The sequence below is a fragment of the Rana temporaria genome, unplaced genomic scaffold (genome assembly GCF_905171775.1).
Source record: "Rana temporaria unplaced genomic scaffold, aRanTem1.1, whole genome shotgun sequence".
Classification (NCBI taxonomy): domain Eukaryota; kingdom Metazoa; phylum Chordata; class Amphibia; order Anura; family Ranidae; genus Rana; species Rana temporaria.
In genome coordinates this window covers 2,706-27,523 of record NW_024404711.1, presented here as the reverse complement: position 1 = coordinate 27,523, position 24,818 = coordinate 2,706, and the positions used below count along the sequence as shown (strand labels likewise).

General features: G+C 42.1%; 1 long non-coding RNA gene across 1 annotated transcript; it reads right to left on the bottom strand.

Annotated features, from left to right (window-relative positions):
• Positions 1-3,463: 3,463 nt before the first annotated feature.
• LOC120923199 lies at positions 3,464-23,205 on the bottom strand. The gene is made up of 3 exons (XR_005745772.1): positions 23,075-23,205; positions 14,016-14,100; positions 3,464-6,359 (listed from the first exon to the last, which is right to left on the bottom strand). It is a non-coding gene; the product is annotated as an uncharacterized LOC120923199 (long non-coding RNA).
• Between the last annotated feature and the right edge of the window lie 1,613 nt (positions 23,206-24,818).

Below are 24,818 nucleotides of genomic sequence, written 5' to 3'. Positions count from 1 at the left end.
GCTACAGACAGCGCTACACAGAAATCTTGTTTGCGTTCCACCGCGCTCCACCGTCCACCATCCACAGCGAGGAAAACCAACACATCGCATCCGCAGCACTCGCGCGGCCCCTTCGGGCAGGAGGTCTTCGGTGACGGCGGTGAAACCTTTTGTATTTATGTTCATACACAGCATTCTTACTGTACGGGCATTTATTAGTGGGCTTATACCCAACCTGTTCGGGGATTTCTGTTAGGCACTATTGCACTATGAGAGATCTGTGTTTTTTTGTCCTTACATGTACCTCCGCTTGGGCAGTTTAACCCGTACACCCCTGGATGATCAGCTGATTTTGAGAGCAAGTTTATTTGTGACTTGCTGTGGTAAGCTTTACCCCATTTAGGGGATTTATCCACACTTGATGGTGTATCCATAGGTATTTGGTGCACATATACCTTCCTTTGATCACCCACCTCAATATCACCGATCGTCAGGATTTACTTACTTTTTTCATTTGAGTTAGATTACTTCTACTCTCAGCGCTGTTTTTATCTGTTTGAACACAAGTTCACGTTTAATGATACTTTTTATTTTACATTTCTAAATGGTTCTCCATTTAATTTTAAATAGCTGCTCTCTTTGAACAATACCAATCTCACTTTTTGGTGTCGTTTTTATTTTATTTTATTTATTTATTGATAGTTTCTACCCCACCTCACTGTCACTTGGGTGAAGTAGTTATACAGCCACCTGGCGCCGGAAGTGCATTAGTAGGCCTCTTTCACTGCACCTTTTTTCCATTGCCATAAATATAACTACATCTGTACTTAACTGTTTATTAATGTATAAACAGGAAAATACTCTGCTTCTAACAATTGTTTTTTATCAGTTTGTTTCTCTGATGATACTAAAATATAAAACACAATGCTATGTGAGACTCTGCAGATGTATCACTAAATGTATGTTTAATGTATAAGGAAAATTCCAAATAAAAAATGTTAAAAAAAACCTAGAGGAAAGATAAATGCTTATGTTTAAGTGCATGCTTTCTTGCATTTCTTGCATCTGGAGCTGACGCAAGTTGTTACTGAACATTAGCTGTGAGACCATACATAGAGCATTGTCCCACATACCACAAAGTTCACATTTAACACACAGCTTATACAATTAGTACTTAACACCCATTCGGTCACACTACTGAGCCAATACCATAGCATCCAAATTCAATAAAATAGGAAAATTATGCAGTCTTTTATAAACCATGATTTCTTTTCGTTTTCTAGTTTAGAGCAGATAGCATCTTTTTACAAAAAGCTCTTGTGGACCATTAAGCATTTGCAAAATTCATAAACATTTTGCAAATACTTACAACAATTTAATCCTATATGATTTCATACTAGAAAAATCACAATCTTAAAGTTGGCTTCATTACTTATTCTTTCACTAAACAATATTGTGTAGTGTAAGGCCCCTTCCACACTGGTGGAGTCCGCCAGTGGCTCCTCCTGCTCAGCAGGGGATCTCCCCTGCGATCCCCGCTGAGCAGGCAGATGACAGGTCCATGTCCGATTTGGCTGATGCTAAGCGAACACAACCCGCTGTTCTCTATGTGCTGTCGGATGGAAACAGACTGTTTCCATCCGACATGTCATCTGATCCACAAGACAGATGGGGAACGGATCCCCATCGATCTGTTTTTAGCAGACAGGATCGGATCGTATGTCAGCAGGTGTCGACACATTGCCATCCGCCGCTCCATAGAGAATGGATGGTCCGATCAGGTCCACCTGAAAAACTGACATTCAAACTCGATTGGTCAGTCAGTGTGAAAGGGGCCTAAAATTGACCATACACAGTTATTTTGAGTGAGCGAGTACGGGCACTGATTGAAATTTGTCTGGTTCCTGCTGAACTGGCCAAATTCCGATCTGTGTATCTTAACCACTAGCCGACCACCTGCCAGTTATACGGCGGCAGGTCGGCTTGGCTGCGCAAAATCACGTAGCTATACGTCATTTTGCATTGCAGCCATTAGGGGCACGTGCGCACCCCCTGCTCACCCCTGGTGCCGACGCGTGTGCCCGGCGGGAGCGATCGCCGCCGGGCACCTGCGATCGCTCATTACAGAGCGAGAACCGGGAGAAGTGTGTGTAAACACACAGCTCCCGGTCCTGTCAGGGGGAGAAATTACTGTTCGTCTGTTCATACAATGTATGATCAGCGATCTGTCATTTCACCTAGTCAGTCCCACCCCCCCTTCAGTTAGAACACACCTAGGGAACATAATTAACTCCTTCCTCGCCCCCTAGTGTTAACCCCTTCCCTGCCAGTGGCATTTTTACAGTAATCAATGCATTTTTATAGCACTGATCGCTAAAAAAATGCCAATGGTTCCAAAGATGTGTCAAAAGTGTCCGAACTGTCTGCCATAAGGTCGCAGTACCGATAAAAATTGCTGATCGCCGCCTTTACTAGTAAAAAAAAAAAAATATTAATAAAAATGCCATAAAACTATCCCCTATTTTGTAGATGCTATAATTTTTGCGCAAACCAATCAATAAACGCTTATTGCGATTTTTTTACGAAAATTTTTTAGAAGAATACGTATCGGCTTAAACTGAGGAAAAAAATTGTTTTTTTATATATTTTTGGGGGATATTTATTACAGCAAAAAGTAAAAAATATTATTATTTTTTTCAAAATTGTCACTCTATTTTTGTTTATAGCGCAAAAAATAAAAACCACAGAGGTGATCAAATACCACCAAAAGAAATTGTCAGTTAAAGCGACGCAGTGCCGAATCGCAAAAAGTGGCCCGGTCATTGACCAGCAAAATGGTCCGGGGCTGAAGTGGTTAAGGTTGTAATTGCTTTGAAGGCCAAAATACAGATTATGAGGATGGTGTGAGGGAATAACAAACATTACTATAGCGTAAGGACAGGCAGAGTGATGTTGGTGAAATTTATTTTTGCCAGTTCAAATTGCCAATGGTAATGTTTGCAAATTTTCGCTACAGCAAAACTCTCAATTTTGCTCACTGAGCTGCTTAGGTTAAATTTGCTTGAATAAAATAATATCTATGCTTGCCATTTTTTAATGTGTTTTATGAGGAGTGGTATTTAGGTAGTTTAGCTTATTTCATTTTCTGTACTTGTATGCGCCTTTTCTTTTTTTAATCGTATATTTAATGGTGTATTTGATCAAAAGTTGCATAATGATATTTCATTTTTTTTATTTTACTTTTCTCCACTGCCTGTTAATTTCTGTGAATAAAATGTACATTTCTTAGGATAATAAGGGGCAGGAGAACAGCTCCAGGATAGTGTGTATAGCTGTCAGGAGCCATTATACCTCTAAATTACACAAAAAAACACCATTATTTTTGGGAAATTTAAAACTGAGTTTCGCTTATCTCTACCTCAGCAAAACCAGAATAGTCTACTTAGTGCAGAGCTAAACTTCAAAGTTATGAATTGCTTCTCAATGCTACTACCCATTGTTTTATTTATGAATTAGACTGAGTATTAGTAGTACAGTATGCCAATGTCTAGTCTCATTCACACAATACTCCTCTTCCAGTTTCAGATAGGTGAAATTGGTCACTTTTCCCATTAACTGTAAACACAGGGATCTGCACACCACATGTGACCAGTGATGAGATGCCTTTTTGCATTACATGTCAGTAAAGGTGTAATAAACAAACAAACTTTCATTCACTTAATTGGGTAGCAACCTTTTTCTGCATCTCACGTGCCAAGCAGTCTATACATGTTGGCAACTTGATTACATGATCCAAAGTTCCAGATAGTTCAGTCTGAGTCCAAGTCCTGAGCCTTTTTTTATTAAAAATACTTATTTTGTCCTTCATTCCTTTTTGCTTCATCCAGAAGCATTATAAATACTTGCTTAAATGTTGAATCAAGTTAAAATATTTATACAGTATATATAATTCAGTTAATTATGTTGCCTTAGTCAAAGAGAAGCATCTGCTTTTGACACCTGTTTAAGTACATCGATATAAGATGTCTGAAATTGCTTTCATGCTTATTGTTTATGAAATTATGTACACATTATGAGCACCTAAAAAAAATAAACTCTAAAAATATGGGAATTGTATGCCAAATGGTTTGTAAAATAAGAGACATGGCAGTAAAGAGGCACTGGGAAAGGCACTTACAAAGCCTTGTTATGTACTGTGTTTCGATGTGGAGGTGGCCATTTTGTGATAAAGGCACAAGTTTTTCTTTCTCATTTTAGAACATCCAGCAAGAAGAATAGAGAACAGCACAGTAGTGACATCACAGAATCTCCTGAGACTACCTGTCAGATGCAGCAGTGCCTTGGATCTAACACTGCATTTATAGAGCTATGAGGCTGTATGTACAGGAGTGCCTAGGCATCCTCACCAGGAAATGCACTGTTATTTTTCATGAGGAATTCAAGAGGTACTTTGTTTAGGGTACCGTTTAGGCACAATTGAAATTTCTAAATGTTCCTTTAAAACTGCACTATTTGTGTTCTGTGCCACTTTAAGTTTAGGCTGTAATGTACATAGAGCATATGTGCAGAAGAATGCTCTATATTTCTCCATGATCATATATACAATGGTGAAATGTGTATCCTATATACTATAAAACCCACTTTTACTATTTCCATAAATGCAGATAGTAGAAATATAGGTACTGTATTTCGGTTGCAGCACTTGGAAGCATGATGTATCCTCTTAGATGCATTTGCTATTTTCATATGCAAGGTTTGTAATACTTCTAGATGTGTAAATGTAATGAATATTCATGTGCTACTGTGGAACAGCTGAATGACAGCTGTGAAGGGGTTAAGTATGAATGAACTGCTACAAAACACTGAAAGGTCAAACCAAGACCTGAGTGTGCATGAATATAAAAAGTAGTGCTGAGCTGTTGATAAAATTATATGCAAAAGTAGAAAAACGCACAAGCATAAATTTTATACTTTTGCATATAATTTTATCAACAGCTCAGCACTACTTTTTATATTCACTTCTAGATGTGTGATCCACCCTCCCCAAATTACTATGCGGCTCTACAAAAGGAGGAAGGTAAAAACACCTCTTCTGGGTCTATAGTTCTATAGGATGTGCCAGAACCCTGTGTCCTTTTTGCATGGCAGCTAGAAAACCTTATGCATGCTCTTAAAGTGTTTGTTAACCCCCCCCCCCCCCAAAAAAAAATCAGATTCTGGTCCCTCAAAGCAGATTACACACTATGCTTGTGCAATGTGCCCCCCTCTAAACCGTAAAAAAAAACCTCCCTGAACCTGCCACTTCCTGTATGCCCTCTCTATACTGACCATGATAACCTGGGACTGCTCAGCCCTGGCCACCGTGGTCAGAGTACATCCCTCCGTCATACAAAGCTGTTCTCTCTGCTCTCCTCTCTCCCCCTCACGCCCTCCTTCCTGCCTGTCAGCGCCCTCTCTGTGTCTGTCTCCGCCCCACCGCTACTATTAAAAATAAAAAACCCACATTGGTCACTGCCAGCCCCTCTATTAGAGGCTGGCATACCTTGCACTATGCAAGTCCTTTGTAAAAACGAGTGTTCTAAATACCTCTTTAGAGCTGTCTTCAGGCTGGTCACATGACTCGATACATTGCTTCTGCGGGAGGTCACATTATCTCCCCAGCTGATGTCAGAGGGAGATCACTGCCCCTCCCGGAGAAGCAATGTATTGGAGCTGTAAAGCAGCTGCGAGTCATGTCACTGGCCTGAAGACTGCTCTAAAGAGGTATTTAGAATGCTCGTTTTTACAAAGGACTTGCATAGTGTGGTGCCTCTAATAGAGGGGCTGGCAGTGAATAAAATATTAGACTTAACAAACACTCCTGTAAGACTAAATAGGTGCTCCTCTCCCCAACCCATAAACTTTACAATGCAGGTGCCTCTCCAGCAAGCCTCTTTTCAAACTTCGGATGACATAAGGCAATTCTATATCAATATCTAAGGTAAGTTAAAGAGCTGAATTAACAAAAGATCTTCTGACTTCTGGGGAAATGGTTTTATATGTGATTTCTTTAAATATACCAATCCTTTGTTGTGGTAGTAGATGGTATAGAAAGAATTGGATTTAAAGGCATGTATTTACATGCAGGTGACTTGGGTCACGGCTTCTTCTTGTTCATACTGTACATCATCCAGTTCTCTTAGCATACTATCATTGCTGCTGAATCCAGAAAAACTTCCAAAATGCTGATTGCTGTCTGTATTCCAGTACTGCTTGGAAGGGGAAAGATGTAATTCATTTGATGGTTGCCCAATTTCAAAGCTTCCTGGAGTCCTCTGTCCAATGCTTCTGCTGGATTTGTTATTCCTCTCTTCATTTACTGTGTGTCTCATCGGCTTTTTCTAAAAAAAAAAAACATTGCAATTGTCTGCTTAGTGAAATTACAAGAATAAATGTAAAAGAGAACATACTAAAATGATTAAACATCTACTGTGTTTCTGGTTAAAACATTGATAACTGCCTGTGTAATGAGAGGTTTTGGATGGTGTTGCTGTATGTACAGGCACCCTTAGTTTCAACTCCCATCCCTCAGGCTTCTTTCATATCAGTGAATCACTAGGTAGTGAATCCAGAATCAGGCTGACAGACCCGCATCTTTTAAAACAAGTCAGCATTGGCAAAATCAGTATATGTAGCTGTAACGCCACTCCCGAAGGAGTCCCTGGTTACATTTTGGGTCCTCTGTCTTCCGCCTCGAACCCAAGAACAAACTCAGCCCCTCTGACACACCTGGATAAAGGGAGAGACCTCTGCAACCACAGATATAGACATAATTAGAAAATACTGTGCACCTGGCTGTATGTTACTATAGTAAATGCACACACACGTTAGTTGTTAAGCAAGTTGGTATATTGAAACCACTTAGAATAAAGACAGTCTGAGATAACAAAGGCTCAGTAAATTAAACATAGTCAGCTATACAGAAAGTCCCTATACCAAAGTAATAAGTAATCAGTTCTTTGACTTTAAATAGAGTCAATGAGTAAAATGGCAATAAGTAACGTGAATAACCCTAAGGCCTTTTTTCACACGGACGGATAGAATGGTGCTTTTAGCTGCGGATTTTACCGCAGCTAGAAGCACACAATGCTTTCCTATGACATCATTCACACACTACGGTTACCTGCGGTATTGTTCCCCTCAGTTTTGTGCAGATAGAAAAAATAAATCTCAATGCGTCCAGCTGCGAAATCCTGCAGCTATCGGCACATAACCGCAGGTAACCGCAGTGCACTGTGTCATCTGCTTTTGGTATGAATCTTGAGGGGGAACTCCACGCCAAATTTCAAATAAAAAACCGGCATGGGTTCCCCCTACAAAAGCATACCAGTCCCTTGAGTCTGCTATGGATTTTAAGGAGACACCCCATACGTTTCGACGTGGGGTTCCCCCAAAATCCATACCAGACCCGTATCCGAGCAGCAGCCCGGCCGGTCAGGAAAGGGGTGGGGACGAGCGAACGCTCCCCCCCCTTAACCGTGCCAGGCCGCATGCCCTCAACATGGGGGGGTAGGCGCCCTGTGGCCCCCCACCCCAAAGCACCTGTCCCCATGTTGATGAGGACAGGGCCTCTTCCCGACAACCCTGGCCGTTGGTTGTTGGGTTCTGCGGGAGGGGAGCTTATCAGAAACCGGGAGTCTCCTTTAAAAAGGGGGCCCCCAGATGCCGGCCCCCCGCCTTAGGTGAATGAGTATGGGGTACATCGTACCCCTACTCATTCATCCGGAGGAAAAGAAATTTAAAAAATTGCAACCGGAGCATGATAGGACTGTGACGTCATAAGAGGCCTATATAAATTGGTGCGAGCATTACAGCGGGTGGAAGCGACGTGTCAACATCGAAGAAGAAGAGAAGAAGAAGGCGACAGAAGCCCGGGAACCCCCCGCCGAAGACGTCGAAGAAGAAGCCCGAGAGGGGGGCAGCTGTAAAAGAGCTAACGAAGAAAGCGCCCCCCCCCCCAACAGAAGAGAACTAGACGGCGGTGAAGACCGGCACCCCCCCCCCGCCGCCGAAAACATTGAAGAAGCCCGGGAGGGAGGGGGGCCGCTGTAAAAGAGCTAAAGAAGAAAGCGCCCCCCCCACGGCGGAAGAGAACCAGACGGCGGTGAAGACACCCCCCCCTGAAGACATTGAAGAAGCAGGCCCCCCCTCGTAAAAAAGCTAAAGAAGAGAGGGGGCCCCGGAGCTGACTAATAAATTACTTTAAAAACCCTGTGTAGTGTTTTTTTTTTACATTTCTTTTCCTCCAGGTGAATGAGTAGAGGTTTGATGTACCCCATACTCATTCACCTAGGGCGGGAGCCGGCATCTGGGGGCCCCCTAATTAAAGGAGGCTCCCGGATTCCGATAAGCTCCCCTCCCGCAGACCCCGACAACCAACGGCCAGGGTTGTCGGGAAGAGGCCCTGTCCTCATCAACATGGGGACAGGTGCTTTGAGGTGTGGGAGCCACAGGGTGCCCCCCTGCCCCAAAGCACCTACCCCCCATGTTGAGGGCATGCGGCCTGGCACGGTTAAGGAGGGGGGCGCTCGCTCGTCCCCACCCCTTTCCTGACCGGCCGGGCTGCTGCTCGGATATGGGTCTGGTATGAATACGGGGTGTCTCCTTAAAATCCATAGCAGACCCAAGGGCCTGGTATGTTCTTGTAGGGGGAACCCATGCCGGTTTGTTATTTGAAATTTGGCGTGGAGTTCCCCCTCAAGATTCATACCAAACGCAGTGCTTGGTATTGGCAGGGATCCAAGTCAGACCCGTTCAATATCGTGCCGTGGCTAAACGCAACCGCAGCTAAAAGCACTGTACAAATGCAGCTAATCGCTGTGCCTGGAGTCTTGAATTCCAGCAAAACATAAACATGCTTTTATCTGCGGCAAAACAGCCGCCTGTGTGAAAGGGCCTTATAAACAGTACAACCTATAAATAACTAGACTGTCTATTTCTAAGGAAAAGGGGGAGGGGGGAAGCAAAAGTGTGGTACTTCTTTAAAAAAAGTAAACGGACAAATTGTTAGGGGCAATCCTTTGTCCTGACTCTTTGGCTGGCTAAGACGTTGAAGCTCTTTAACCACTTAAGGATTTACCCCCTTAATGACCAGGCAATTTTTTGCAATGCGGCACTGCGTCGCTTTGAACTGACAATTGCGCAGACGTGCGACATTGTACCCAAACAAAATGTATGTCCTTTTTTTTCCACGAATAGAGCTTTCTTTTGGTGGTATTTGATCACCTCTGCGGTTTTTATTTTTTGCGCTATAAGCAAAAAAGGGCAACAAGGGCAGCGCAGTTGGCCTAGTGGTTAGCACTACAGTCTAGCAGCTATCACGTCTATGGTTCGAATCCCGACCACAACACTGGTTGACTGGAGCTTGCATGTTCTCCCCGCGTCTGCGTGGGTTTCCTTTCGGGTACTCCGGTTTCCCCCACACATATAAAAAGACATGCTGTTAGGGCCGTAACGCTTGTCGTAACGCGTAATAAAAAATAAAATAAAAATAAAATAAAAAAGGGCCACAATTTTGAAAAAAAAAGCGAAATTTTTTACTTTTTGCTATAATAACCATTCAAATAAATAAATAAACAAATTTCTTCCTCAGTTTAGGCCAATATGTATTCTTCTACATATTTCTGGTAAAAAATTGCAATAAGCGTATATTGATTGGTTTGCGCAAAAGTTATAGCGTGATAGATTTATGGCATTTTTTTTTTTACTAGTAATGTCTGTGATCTGCGATTTTTAGTGGAACTGCAACATTGCGGCGGACAGATCGGACACTTTTTTGGGACCAGTGACATTTATACAGCGATTAGTACTATAAAAATGCACTGATTACTGCATAAATGACACTGGCAGAGAAGGGGTTCACACTAGTGGTGATTAAGGGGTTAAATTAGTTCCCTGGGAGCTGTCTCTAACTGTGGGGGGAGTATTCTGACTGGAGGAGGAGAGAGATCGCTGTTCCTGATCATTAGGAACAGAGATCTCTCTCTACTCCCCTGACAGAACGGGGGATCTGTTTGTTTACAAATGCGGGTGTCCGGTGGACATCGTGCCCACTGTATCTATTACACGAACTTACGTACAGCTATGGCGATTCGCGCAACCTGCCACAGTTTAACGACGGCGGCAGGTCGGCAAGTGGTTAAGGCAGTCTCTAAGGTGTTAGAGATAATATGTGACTGACTGTGTAGATCCTAGTGGCTCGGTCTCTGCTGACAGCAGCAAATAGTGACAGTCACAGATAATAGCCACAAGGACCTCTCACCAATCCCAGCGACACAGCAACAACGGTTCCTCTGAACAGATGTCCTCTCACTTTCGGTTACCCGTGGTGACACCCACAACTGGCACTGCAGGGGTGGTATCCTCGCAGCCACTCTGTCCCCTGACTCACAGGTCACAGCGTGGGGCTCCAATCTCTCTCCCTTGCAGAAATGGCTCCTCTCTAGGGTTGCCACCTTTTCTTCAAGTCAAACCCGAACAATTTAGCGGTGCACAGTTATTTTTTTTAATAGTATATAAACTATACATATATTTTGCTATTATATAACATTTCTAATCATATGAAGATAATAACAAGAGTCCCCCTTTACATCAGAGTCCACAGAGTACCCCTTTACATCAGAGTCCACAGAGTCCCCCTTTACATCAGAGTCCACAGAGTCCCGCTTTACATCAGAGTCCACAGAGTCCCCCTTTACATCAGAGTTCACAGAGTCCGACTTTACATCAGAGTCCCCCTTTGACATCTGAACTCGCAGAGTTCCCTTTCACTGTAAGGGGGGACTCTGCAGACTCTGATGTAAGTGAGAACTCTGACATAAGGGATGCTCTGGGAACCCTGATTTAAGGGGGGACACTGAGAACTCTGATGTACGGAGAGGACTCTGATGTAAGGGAGAACACTGTGGCCTCTGGTGTAAAGGGGGACTCTGATGTAAGGGGTGCTCTGAGAACCCTGATTTACCTTAGTGTACTCACTCAGAGGCAGGAGAGAGAAGGGGGGGGGGACTTCAGTCACAGACAGGGATGGATCGTGAGCTCACTCACCCCTTGGCAGTTAGCACCTCTCATCCAGGTGTATCTGAGGCTGCTGGGTTTTAAATTTCCGGCACCCTGCAGTCAGTAACCTCTCTCTCTCTGGCTGGTGATGCTGGACACAATAGCTCTCTCCATTCATGTCTCTCAGCACTGTCATCTCTCTCCTCTATGGCTGGCTCAATTCCAGGGGCTCTTGTTGCATGGACTCTCTCTCTCCCTTCCAAACCACCTCAGGCTCCTCACACTTCCTGAAACTCATTTTTCCCCAATGTCCTCTGTGTCTCCTCATGTTCAGGAAAGAAGGGTCAGCATCTCCTTATCTTCATCTTGTGGCCAAAAGGAGCAATTGCATGACAAATAGTCTTACATTGCTCAATGCCTGTTACATATCCTCACAAGTTCCCTTCAAACAAAAAAAATAAGTAGCTCAAAATGTCTAAAAATAAGAAAAGCTGTTTTTGCTGCAATACTCGCCCCCTCTGTGTACACCAGAGCTGGTCCTCTTCTGGGCTGAATGATGCCTAGCAACATGGACACCCTCCTTTGGGGTGTATCATTACAGACTACTGCACAGAATGTTGATTAACCCCCCTGGTGGTATTCCCGAGTCTGACTCGGGGTTAGATTTTTGTGCTAGGATCGGTAACCCCGAGTCAGACTCGGGCTCGCCTCGCTGGATCCACAGGCATTGTTTACTTACCTTGTCCCTGGATCCAGCGATGCCACCGCGCTGTGTGAGCGAGCGGGACCTCGCTCGATTCATAAAGCGTCGTCCTGTGCCGCCGATCTCCGTTCCCTGCGACGTTACGACGCACGGGAGCGGAGAACGGCGCCAAATTCAAAAACGTAAACAAACACATTACATACAGTATACTGTCATCTTATAGATTACAGTACTGTATGTAAAACATACACCCCCCCCCCCCTTGTCCCTAGTGGTCTGCCCAGTGTCCTGCATGCACTTTTATATAATAAAAACCTTTCTTTCTCCCTGCAAACTGTAGATTGTCCATAGCAACCAAAAGTGTATTTTTATGTCAAAAGTGGTTTTAGAGCAGCTAGAAAACAGCGATAATAAATTATAATCACTTGCAGAATTGTGCGATAGCGATTTGTGGGTAAATTCGTCATAAAAATAAATAAACAATGACAGCGAAAATTCTGCAACTGAGCAAATTTCAGTGATTTTGAGTTGATTACATTATTGAATAATTTTTAATATAATTATATTATTATTTGTTATAATTATTTATAATTATTTATTATATTATAATTTATAATTTTGTTTTTAAAAAAATGTCATACCCGGGATGCCTACTAGTCTCTTGTTTGGTCAGATTTAAGTGAGTTATTCCTAAGAATTACAGGCCTACAGTATAAAACGCCAAATTTCCTTGCAAATAATGGTACCGCTTTCAGCACCTTTTTTCTGAAAGAATCATACCGCCAGGGAGGTTAAATGTCAGGCTCCACTCTGTCCAGAAGTAAAGATCGCCCACCTCCAACACCAGAGGAGGAGAAGAATGACTCATGGGGGGAGATTTACTAAAACTGGAGCACTCAGAATCTCGTGCAGCTCTGCATAGTAACCAGCTTCTTACTTCAGCTTGTTCATTTAAGCTTTGACAATAAAACATATGCCACGTACACACGATCATTTTTCAGCATGAAAGAAAATGTTGTTTTTTAGCATGTCTAAAAAACGACGTTTTCCCAACTTCATCATTAAAACGACGTTGCCCACACACCATAGTTTTTGAAAAATGATCTAGCAAAGCGCGGTGACGTACAACACGTACGACGGCACTTTAAAGGGGAAGTTCCATTCGCCTTGGGGCTGCTTTAGCTAATTCCATGTTAGTAAAAGACGATTTGCGCTTTTTTGTCTGTTACAGCGTGATGAATGTGCTTACTCCATTATGAACTGTAGTTTTACCAGAACGCGCCCTCCCGTCTCATAACTTGCTTCTGAGCATGTGTTTTTTTTTTTGTCGTTTTAGCCCACACACGATCTTTTTTTACAACCCGAAAAACGACATCGTTTAAAACGACGTTAAAAAATGCAGCATGTTCGAAAAAAAAAATTGTCGTTTTTCAGAACCTGAAAAACGATGTGCAGCCCACACACGATCATTTTAAATGAAGTTTTTTAAAAATGACGTTTTTTTAAAAACAACGTTTTTTTCATGCTGAAAAATGATCGTGTGTATGCGGCATTAGAAGCTGACTGGTTACTGTGCTGCACGAGATTGAGTGTGCACCAGTTATAGTAAAACTCCCCAATGATGTCAAGTGGCAAGTCAAATGACTGAAGGATTTAAGATATGTACAATGGGATGTTTTGAAAAACAGATGCATGGGGCTTCATGGGGGCAGGGTGGGTAGCTCTCTTAAAACTTGAAGTTAAAGCGGATGTGCCATGGGAAAAAAATATTAAAAGCCAGCAGCTACAAATACTGCAGCTGCTGACTTTTAATATTAGGACACTTACCTGTCCTGGAGTCCAGCGCCGATCGCAGCAGAGGACGAGTGATCGCGCGTCTCTCTGCTGCTCCCCCCGCCATCCACGCTGAGGGAACCAGGAAGTGAAGCGCTGCGGCTTCACTGCCCGGTTCCCTACGGCGCATGCGCGAGTCGCGCCGCGCCCGCCGATTGGCTCCCGCTGTGTGCTGGGAGCCGAGTGTTCCCAGCACACAACGGGGGGGCGACGGGATGTGACGGAATGCCCGTCTTTTGCCCGTGAATGCCGGGCCGGAAGTGGGTGCAAATACCTGTCTTTAGACAGGTATCTGCACCCCCCTCCCCCTGAAAGGTGTCAAATGTGACACCGGAGGGGGGAGGGTTTCCGATCAGCGGGACTCCACTTTAGGGTGGAGAACCGCTTTAAGCTTAAACTTGAAACAAGAAACATGTCCTGGATTCAGTCACACAATACAATCTCTACTTGGGTGATAACTTACCTCAGGTGACTGAACAGCTGATTGTGCATGTGGAATAGCTGATCTTTGAAGAAATATAATTTGTTTTGTAGTCAGATTTCCTTCACTAAAACAATAAATAGATAATGTTAGTTGCATAGCTCCCAACTGTCCCTGATTTTAAAAAGTATTTACCAGTGCTAAACTTTTCATCCAAATTCGAATTTGATGCATTTATAAATTTCAAAATGTAACACAATTGTAGTGGTAAAAAAAAAAAAAAAGAAGCACTTGTGGGTTTAAAGAGGAAGTAAATCCTCTAAAAGTTTTCCTAAAAAAAAAACCTTGCAAGAGAAAGGCATAATGAGCTAGTATGCATAGCACACTAGCTCATTATGAATTACTTACCTGAGATCAAAGCCCCCGCAGCGACCCTTGTTCCTCTCCTCCGCCATGATACCCGGAGTGACTTCTGGGTATCACTGCTCCGGCGCTGTGACTGGCCGGAGTTGCGATGACGTCACTCCCGCGCATGTGCATGGGAGCCGTCAGGGACGGCACGGTCCCATTGATTAATTTAGCACGCTCAGTGTGCCTGCGCCATTGTCTACGTCGCGCATGCCCCGTAGACATCGGTGCAGGCTTTTCTGCAAATATCTCCTTAACCGTGTAGGTTAAGGAGATATTTCTGCCACCTACAGGTAAGCCTTAATCTAGGCTTACATGTAGGGTCACGTGGTCTGTAGAGGTTTACAACCACTTTAACTAATTGTTGTTGTTTATTTCTCCTTTTAAGGGGGCGTGGCAGGGTGTGTGTCCTATGCCTACATACTTTTAATAATAGGTGTCCCTCATTCCACTCTCAAAAAGTTGGAAAGTATGTAGTTGCATAATATTTACATTACATAATTATTGTATATACCTACCTACAAAGGCTCTCTTTTGTTCTCCTCTTTCCTACCTCAACTGTACATGTTCCTACAATATATACCACAATATAACAATATGAAAGGTGATGAGAACATAAAACATGCCTAATATAAATTATATACCACTGTGAATGCCCAAGTGACGAGGTGTATGACAAATAAAGATTAGTCCACCCTGAAAATGTTCTAGATAAACTGTTCTCCAGAAAGAGAAATCTTTCCACCATGAATAAAAAGTACTCCAGCAACAATGCCTCTCTTTTTGCAGATTGTCATATAACGCTTATACGGATGGCTTCCACCTAATATGGCTTCTGGTCCTTTCTCTCCTCTCCTGTGGATCACCCCATATGGTAAACTAGAAAAAAAAGGGGCATCAATAGTGTAAAATAGTATAACTGAAATGTGTTCTATTTGTATTAAAAACACACTCACAAGAAGCTAAAACATTCCAGCAATACCAAAGTTACTCAGCCTGCATGATGTATTATGGGTTAAATGTTGATTGGGACATAAATTGCTTTTTAAACAGTGCTTAGTTAGATTAATACTATATGCTTTTTAAATAATGCCTAGTTCATTTCATATAATTTTATACATAATTTTATCTAGAATACCTAATCAACTTTTATGGTATGTCTATTTTTGTGTTTTATGTTATGTTATGTTGATTCAATTATATTGCCTGATTTAATCACATATTGGTTGTTGAGGATTTTCTGGTTGCGGTGTCTCTCCTAGCCTTTTTCTGCTATGTAATAGGCTCCGTATGTTTTCTCCTTTTTTCCCACAAGATGGCAGTGTTCTGACCATCTAATAGGCTTTCTCCACAGCTCCTGAACAGCGTTCACAATTAATCTGGTGACGCTGTGTGTTTTCCAATAACCTTTTTATGTTTGGCCTCAGTTAAGATGGAGTCGCAGGATTATATAAGGGCATGCGTGATGACGCAAACCTAGCAGCCAATCCCAGACGATGTCCGTTGGTGATGAAACGCAAAGGTGTGGCTTGCAGGTTTAACGTCATCACGCCTCTCCATACGGAGAAACACAGCACGGAGCACAGAACAAGCCGGAGAAGCCTTAATGAGATGCCGCGCCAATATCGGATGTTTTTTTTATTGCGCCTTTCAACTACCATCCTGTAAGTGCAATTCTTTTTTGGCCATTAAATCATTTTAAACAGTATTATGCTATGGTCTTCCTTCTGTTCCTATCCTTTTGAGACAACAGATATCAGTCCAGACATCCTACAGAAGGTCTATAGGGAGACCTAAAATCCCCAGACTTGAAGAGACCGCTGTCACGGTGGTCATAGAGTTAGGGTAAGGAGACTACATCACCACTTTTGGTTGTACCCTTGGTGGAAGAAGCTTTCTTTATCACAATCTTCCTTTGCTATGGATTAACCCTTTAAAGGGTCACTAAAGGAATTTTTTTTTAGCTAAATAGCTTCCTTTACCTTACTGCAGGCCTGGTTTCATGTCCTCATTGTTCGTTTTTGCTCTGATGTTGCTGTAATTCCTCTCTGTTCTGGACTCTTCCTGGTTGTCTGTTTCCTGATCACCACAGTACTGGGAGATTTCTCACTGTGGTGACTAATCAATGAGGTGTGATTACTGTGTGTCTAAACTCCTCAGCACCAATCCAGTTTCGTTTTGCAAAACCTTCACTGCCCTCTATTGGCTCTTTGTCTCTGTACATCAGAGAACCAGGAAACAACAGCAAAAACGAAACTAAACTGTAGGTACATTATATGATTGTTTTTTATCTATTTTTAATCATTTTTAAAAGGAATCAGTTAACTATTATGTCTCTATACCCTGTAAACAGTCATTTCAGAAAAAACATTTTTTTCCTTTAGTGACCCTTTAAGGACTGAGTTTGAATCACTTCTTATTCGTCTGGAAGTTACCTGTCAAACTCAAAATTGCGGGACTTGATTCACATTTTTTCACATTTTTCACAGTTGTGAATGTCTTTTTCTGGTTTATTCTTAAGTTTTCAAACATTGATATATATGTGATTTATCACTGCTACATCACTTTAGCACAAATTTTTTACCGTAAGGTTTATTATCATATGCATATAGATATACATATATATATTCCATTTAGCGCTGTACTTTTTATTATTGTGTATGAGGTCAGAAGGAACCATTGACTGTGTTCTTGGTCTCACCTGATGTCTGCTGCATCACTTCCAATAGGTTACGTCTGGCACCACCGTTGACGTCACATTCAGTTGCCGCTCGACCAACACCCCTCGTCTAAGTTGGAATAGATGAGACGTTGGGGTGCTGGTTGAATGGCAACCAAATGTGACATCAGGGGTGGTGCCGGAAGTCACACAGTAGACATCGGGTGAGACGCAGACTACGTTTTTATGTTCTTTCTGGTATAATACATCATGCAGGTTGAGTCACTTTAGTAATTCTGGAATGTTTCAGCTTCTTGTGAGTGTATTTTAATACAAACAAAGCACATTTTACTTAAACAGTTTTACACTATTGGTTACCCTTTTTGTTTCTTACTTACCATATGGGGAGTTCCACAAGAGAGGAGAGTCAGAACCAGAAGTCATATTCGATGGAAGTCATCTATATAAGCGTTATATGTCAATGTGTCAAAAGAGAGGCATTGTTGTCTGGTGGGTCCTAGTCTGCTAGGGAGAGGTGTTTGACCATTGAAGTACTTTTTATTCACTGTGAAATTGAGAAAGGGGACCAATCCCCTGTTGCCCCCCCCCCCCCCCCCCCCAAGGTGAAAGCACTATGGATTATCTTGGTACTTTAGACAGTATATTCAGAGTTTATAAAAAATTCTGATTTTTATTTATACAAAACAGGATAAAAATAGGAAATCCCAATACATCATAACAGTTTTAGCAAAATGATATCAGAACTAGGGAGAACCAAGGTATAGTGGGTCCTCACAAAACATGTATTCCGCAACATGTTTCGCGGAACTCTATCGCTTCATCAGGAGAATAGTACCTGAAATAATTTAATGAGGTATACATAATCATCAAAATCAAACATGTGATTATAAAATACACAATGCGATTATTGCAAAAATATGTGGAAAAAAGGTGAGCACTGCCACTTACCGAACGGACCTACACACAACTGAGGTCAAGGTACCACAAATGTTCCCCTACGGCGAATGTGGGGGATCTATACATGTGGAAGGTTATGATAACTGAGGTAAGAAATAATAACACCAAATATTCAAATAAATATGGGCTCATGAGTCAGTACAGAGACAAAAAAGACAAGAAAAATAGAGAAAGGGAGGGGCAGAATGAAGGGGGAGGGTATTGGAAAGGAGGGAGGGGGAAGAGGGGAGGAGAGGAAAGGGGATGGGGTTGGAAAGGAAGGGAAGGAAAAAATGGGGAAGGGGGAAAGAAACACAAGGAAATCCTGATTGCCTGATTGATCAATCAAGCTTATCCAACAGGTTAAAAGCAAAGTGTACATATGTATATATATACTCCCCTGCAGCAAGCAAAGCCTGGCAATACACCTATGGCCTTCAGAGGAAGCCAAAGGTAAAAAACGCAGGGTCTGTGAATGCAGGAAAAAGAAAGGAGCATAACAAATACACTATTATGTGACTGTATAAACAACATGCTAAACCCACATCCTAAAAAGAACAGTGGGCTAGTATAATGAACTAGAAAATGCATTTCCTGCAGAAAATGTATGGGAATGCTGAATAGCTGAATTGCTAAAGCTAACTGGATGAATAACTCCATAAGAAAAAGTTGAAGAAGTGAGAATAGTTGGAAAAGTAGGAATGGTTTTAAAATAAACATGAATTTCATTAACCACTTCCCTACCGAGTCATAGTAAAATGATGTCGGTAGGGACCTTTCGTCCTTCAGACTGGACGTCATATGACGTCCTTGCTTTCCTGGCCGCTAGGGGGCGCGCACGCACCTTGCGGCATTGCTCGGGACTCGGTGCACATGCCCGGCAGCCGCGATGTCCGCCGGGCACCCGCGATTGCCCGCAATCACGGCAGGGCCATGGATCTGTGTGTGTAAACACACAGATCCATGTCCTGTCAGCGGTGAGGAGACTGATGTGTGTTCCCAGTACAGAGGAACACACATCGATCTCCTCCCCTTGTAAGTCCCCCTCCCCCTACAGTTAGAACACACTTTAGGGAACATATTTGTAACAGGATTAACTTTAGGGGCACAGGGTGAATGAGAACCACACTATGGTCTGTGCTAGTCACATTTAATGCGGTCAGATATTGTATATATTGTATATATATTGTGTGTTGGCTGATGTATACTAGTAAGCTTGCTGTGATGAAATGGGTGGGGTGTGATTGCATTCCATTGTCTATTGTGGTAATTAAGTCTGCTATGTGGATTGGTGCTTGGTAGTCTGGATACCTATTATGGGATGTTTAAGAGTCTTGCTGTGAGGAAAGGGGGGAATCACTCCAGCAACCCCCCCCCCCCCCCTGCTAAGACTGTTTACTGAAGGAGAAGTTTGAACACACCTGACCTGTATCACCATTGTCATTGGACAATTTAACCCACCCTGTTTCCCAAGGGTGGGAAGGATGTATTTTGAGGAGAAATGTGTTACCATGTGCAGATAATAAAGATTCATTCCCTGTTTTGAACCTCAACCAGAGCTGTGTGTCTCGTTTCTGGGGGGAATTCTTATCGGTCGTGTTCGTTTGCCTGATTGTGGAGTGTCGATAAGCTGTCTTGGGTGGAATGGAATATCGTGAACGGATTTAACCCCTGTCCCATTTGGGGTTCCGTTACAATATTTAACCCCTTCAGCTCCCCCTAGTGTTAACCCCTTCCCTGACAGTCACATTTACACAGTAATCAGTGCAGTTTTATAGCACTAATCACTGTGTAAATGTGAATGGTCCCAAAAATGTGTCAAAAGTGTCCGATATGTCCGCCGCAAAGTCAGGGTCACAATAAAAATCGCAGATTTATTAGTAAAAAAAAAAAAATGCCATAATTCTATTCCCTATTTTGTAGACTCTAGTAGGTAGATTCACAGAAAGTTACGCCGGGGTATCAGTAGATACGCCGTCGTAACTCTGAATCTACGCCGTCGCAAATTTAAGCATATTCTGGAAACCAGATACGCTTCAATTAGGCTAAGATACGAGCGGCGTAAGTCTCCTACGCCGTCGTATCTTAGGGTGCATATTTACGCTGGCCGCTAGGTGGCGCTTCCGTTGAGTTCGTCATAGAATATGCAAATGACTAGATACGCCGATTCACGAACGTACGTGCGCCCGACGCCGGCCCCATTTACTCTACGCCGCCGTAACTTAGTAGGCAAGTGCTTTGTGAATACAGCACTTGCCTCTCTGACTTACGGCGGGGTAGCGTATATGCGATACACTACGCAACCTGAAAGATGCGGCAATCTACCTGAATCCAGCTATAGAACTTTTGCGCAAACCGATCAAATACGCTTATTGCGATTTTTTTTTTTACCAAAATATGTAGAATAATACGTATCGGTCTAAACTGAGGAAAAAATTATTATTATTTTTTTTAAATTATGATATTTATTAAATCAAAAAGTAAAAGATATTGTCTTTTTTTTCAAAATTTACACTCTTCTTTTGTTTATAGCGCAAAAAATAAAAACCGCAGAGGTGATCAAATACCACCAAAAGAAAGCTCTATTTGTGGGAAAAGAAGGGCGTCAACTTTGTTTGGGAGGCCTGTCGCACGACCGCGCAATTGTCATTCAAAGTGTGACAGCGCTGAAAACTACATATTGGTCTGGGCAGGAAGGGGGTGAAAATGCCCTGTATTGAAGTGGTTAAAAAAGTTTAACAACACCACTAATGTATGAAAGAGGTGGAATATTTAAATGTTTTTTGAAAGGCTGACACTATAAACTGAATTGTTTTTACAAAAATGTTTTTTTTTCCAAAAATTTCTCCCCCAATGTTTTTTTTGTCAAAAATGTTTTTTTCTGTTCAAAATGATTATTATTTTTTCTTTTAAAAATTATTGTTATTTTTTCTTGTAACAATTATTATTATTTCTTTCTTTTAAAAATTATTTTTTTTCTTTAAAAAAATATTATAATTTTTTCAAAAAATAATTTTATACAGGACAGTCAATGCAATAAATTGTAGAACTCTTAATATTTTAAAAAGTAGAAATTGTAGAAAAAAAATTGAAGAATTCTCATCATTAGCTGAAAGAGCTGAACATTTTAAAAGTTGAATGGTTTTAATAGCTGAAAGTATGCAGAAGTTACGCAGAGCCAAAAAACTTACAGAATAATAATAAAAAAAAAAAAGAATAACAATACTGGGAATGCTTGAAGGGCATTCCCTATAATAAATAAAAAAACGAATAACAACACTGGGAATGCTTGGAGAGCATTCCCACTAATTATCATGTTGCAGAGGTAACAAAAACGTACCCAATCACATCAGTGTGAACCTAGGCTAATGGACGGGCTGCCACTGTAAGAGATGGGATGCATGAATAGAGGGTGGCCGCGGCAGCCATGGATAGATTCATGCCATTGCATATAGGGGGGGGGGGGGGGGTGGAGTGAATGCTCATGTAGCTTGGTGACTAAATAGTATTTTTTTACCCTAATGCATTCTCTGTATTAAGGGGGGAAAAAAGACTTTCAACAGTGGCTTACCCCTCAGCCCCCCTAAATACTCACCTGAACCCGATCTCAGTCCAGTCAAGGCATGTAAAAGATACATTTCCAGAAAGGAAAGTATCCATTATATAATTGTATGGAAGTAAATATAGAAAGCGCCTCCTCCTCTTTCCATCACCGCCACCACCCCCTATTCAGGCGTCCAGTACCTTTCAGGATGCTGGGTGCATGAATTACAGCAGAAGTTTTTTTTAAGCACCTTATTAGAGCCAGAGGCTCTAATAGGCTTCAAATTAGGGTGAGCTCTGGACCCAGAGCATTGCACTTGGATCCCACCCAGGTGTGTTAGGATAGCGAATGAATATTCGCTATTCTAACAGTGAATCGCCTCTCCGCCAGTCAGGAAGCGTGGGTCTGTTACCCGTTTGGCTGAAAGGACAGGTGATCCTATTGGATGTCTAGGAGGAGGAGGAGGAGGGAGATGCACGGCAGAAGCCGCCATGATCCACAGGAGGAGTAGGGTGTTTGCCACCCCCCAAAAGTAAAAAACACCAGCCACCACTGTCAGGACCCCTGACCCTCTCTATGGACAGTGCTGATTGACCCTGTGCCGATTACATGCACCCTCCCAAAAAAAAGATACACAGCAAACTGAGCATGTGCAGAGCGACTCCAAGGCTCTGGACTATCATTGGGGACAGTGGAAGGATCAGGGAAGACGGGATCAAAGAGCCTTTTTACACAATGCAGAGGATTAACCTCTTTCTTTCCACAGTGAGTATAACAAGCAGGCTTTATTGCATATACAGACTGCTTTTGCTGTTGTGGTTTTATTAACAATTTAAATGAGATTTAAGACAAGACATACATATCAGTCTATCATGAATTAATTCCTTTTCTCATATTTACATTGGTTTGCTGTAATAATATGCCAATTTTGTTATCTTGTCTCAGGGTTACATTATTATTATACTGTATTTAGACAATTGGATCAGTAGCATATGTGTGGCGGCCTATTGCATTAGTGTGTGCACCTCTAAGCTCAAACACACGTCTTTCTCTTCAGCTTCAGCTGCATGGAGCAGTGAATGAATGGAAAGTGCTCTGTGCTCAATGGCTTCACAGGGAGTGTTCACTGTGTTCATGTAGAAAAGGAAGGGGCCGGTAAATTACATATTTACTAGCTCCTTCCCCTGCTCTCCATCCTAAAACATGAAACATATCCCGCAGCAGCTGGGGGGAGGGGAGAGGAGGCAAGCCAGCAGCACTGCAGAGCAGGGGGGGGGGGAGAGAATCAGCACCGCACATAGTGATTAGGGTGTATCTGGCACACCCCCCTCCGCATACCTATGATCAGTAGGCATAATTTCACTTGGAGCCAATCAAATGCAGAGCTAGGGGCTAAATGTTCCTAAGGTTTAGGATAGAGTTTGTGGGTCTGATTGCTAACTTTGTTTTTGCTTGAAAAATCTCCTCCAATGTGACTCGCAAATATGAATGTAAAAAAAAAAAAAGAAAGAAAGATAATAAATACAAACTTACCTGTTATATTTAATTATTGGGGTAGGTATGACACATGTAAGGTACCATCCAAATTCAGCCAGTGTGTGCAGCAAGGGTCCATAGTCAGCTTTAAGTTCAGAACCCTAATGCAACATTTATTAATAAATGTATTAATACATTTCCCAAGAAGAATGTGCAGTCATAAAAACAGAGTATTTTTTGTATTAAATACTTTTGGCCTTTTTAATCTTTTGCTGGATTTCAGAGCTTCTGGTCACCTGCAACCTTGTGCTGTCCTATTATTATTATTATTATACACCATTTATATAGCGCCAACAGTTTACACAGCGCTTTACAATGTAGAGGGGGGGCAGCACAATTACAGTACAATATAGAAGGTACAGGTGGGCCCTGCTTGTAGAGATTACCGTACATTTTAAAAGGGGGGGGGGTGAGACAAAAGGTCTTGATGGGGGTGGCTCGGGGATAGTTGTTAGGTGGGTGTGGGATAGGCTGGACAGGGTAGGGGCTCATCGGACATCTGTGCTATCTAAAACGGTGTACATCAATGCATGGCAATTCTCAGTGTGAGTTTTCTGACGTGACAACAGTACATTGCAGGCGGGTGGTCCCTAGGTGGTTAATGATAGTGGTTATATATACTTTATACTGTGTGCGAATGATTTTGTGGATTAAAGGGATTATGGGAAAAACTGTATCAATTTGTATCAGTTTGTATTTATTAATTATTGGAAAGCCCCCAGGTAAATTGCATCCCTAAATCTACCAAGGAATCACAAATTGTAGAATCATATACAGTAATACCTCGATTTGCAAGAAACGCGACATTTAAGTGTTTTGAAAGACGAGCAACATTTTAATTGATAAACGAGAGCTGACTTGATATGCGAGCAGTACAATTCATGTAGTAAAGCCGCTGGTGTATGCAGTACTGTATGTGGTCAGAGGTCCGGGGACGCGTATTGGCTCCCAGCGCTTCCTGGAGAACTCGGAGATGCTCGGAGACACTCTGAGACACGCTTAGACACTCCCAGCTGGGTGGGGCGGGCGCAACGTGTAACGGAGCACTGAAAAGTGTCAACAATTCCAGAGTGAAAAAATAGAGGAGTCGCGCTAGATATTACACTAATAAGTATCATACAAACAATAAAATTGTTTTATTGTTTATTATTTATTGTTTGTACGATACTTATTAGTGTAATATCTAGTGCGACTCCTCTATTTTTTCATTTTGTATTTCTATGTTGTATGACATTTTTGAGACGCTGCTGTGTTTTTTTTTCACATTCGGTCTGCGCAATTTTTTCTTTTTCCAACAATTCCAGAGTGTCTCCAAGTTATCCAAGAAGCACTGGGAGCCACCAAGGCCCCCGCACCTCTGACCACACACAGTACTGCATACCAGCAGTGATTGTGGAATGAATCATCTGAGCTTCTATTATTTCTTATGGGGAAAACACGCTTTGATAATCGATTGCTTTGTATTACAAGCATGCTTCTGGAACGAATTATGATCGTAATCCAAGGTATTATTGTAAATGTCTTCAATCACAGTGTGCAATGTAATGTATGTATAGTCAGTTATAGTTAATAATGGCCAATGACAGGTAGTAGCTATAGTAAGCTCCGAAACACATTTGTTTCTGATATACTATTTTCACACCTGTGTTGAAGATTTTTTTTTTATCAGGATGAGTTTATTAGGCAAGCATATACAATAGGCATAATAACAAAACAGATGTGTTCCAACATACAAGAAAAA